This window comes from Crocuta crocuta, unplaced genomic scaffold (assembly GCF_008692635.1).
Source record: "Crocuta crocuta isolate KB4526 unplaced genomic scaffold, BGI_CrCroc_1.0 scaffold1531, whole genome shotgun sequence".
NCBI lineage: Eukaryota > Metazoa > Chordata > Mammalia > Carnivora > Hyaenidae > Crocuta > Crocuta crocuta.
Window position 1 is genome coordinate 5,035 of NW_027533315.1, and position 666 is coordinate 5,700.

The following is a 666-nucleotide window of genomic DNA, read 5'->3' on the forward strand; positions in this document are numbered from 1 at the left end:
GAATCTCAAGGAAGCTCCATGCTCTCAGCCCAGAGCCCAATGCAGGGCTCAAACCCACGAACCATGAGATCATGACCTGAGCTGAGGTTGGTCACTCAACTGACAGCCACTCAGGCACCCCACACATCTCTCACTTTAAATCAGAGGCTAGGAATAATTAAGCTTAGTGAGAAAGGCATATTGAAAGCTGAAATAGGTCAAAAGCTAAGCCTCTTGTGCCAAAAAGGTAGTCAAGTCGTGAATGCAAAGAAGTTCTTGAAGGAAATTAAAAATGCTACTCTAGTGAGGCACCTGGGTGGCTCAGTCTGACTATTGATTTCAGCTCAGGTCATGATCTCAGAGTTCTGAGTTGGAGCCCTGTATCGGGCCCTGCACTGAGAGTGGGAAGCCTGCTTGGGATTCTCTCTCTCTCTCTCTCTCTCTCTCTCTCTCTCTCTCTCTCTCTATCTCTATCTCTCTCTCCCTCTCTCTCTGCTCTTCCCCTGCTCGCATGTGCTCTCTCTCAAAATTAATAAAATTTTTAAAAAAATGATTGCGTACTATACATAATTTGTACTTCATTCATTTACTTATCATGCTGAGTTTTCTATGTGAGTACATAGAGTTTTAATTTTTTATGGTTCCACCCTATTCCTTTTTATGCAAATGTTATTATTTATATACCTA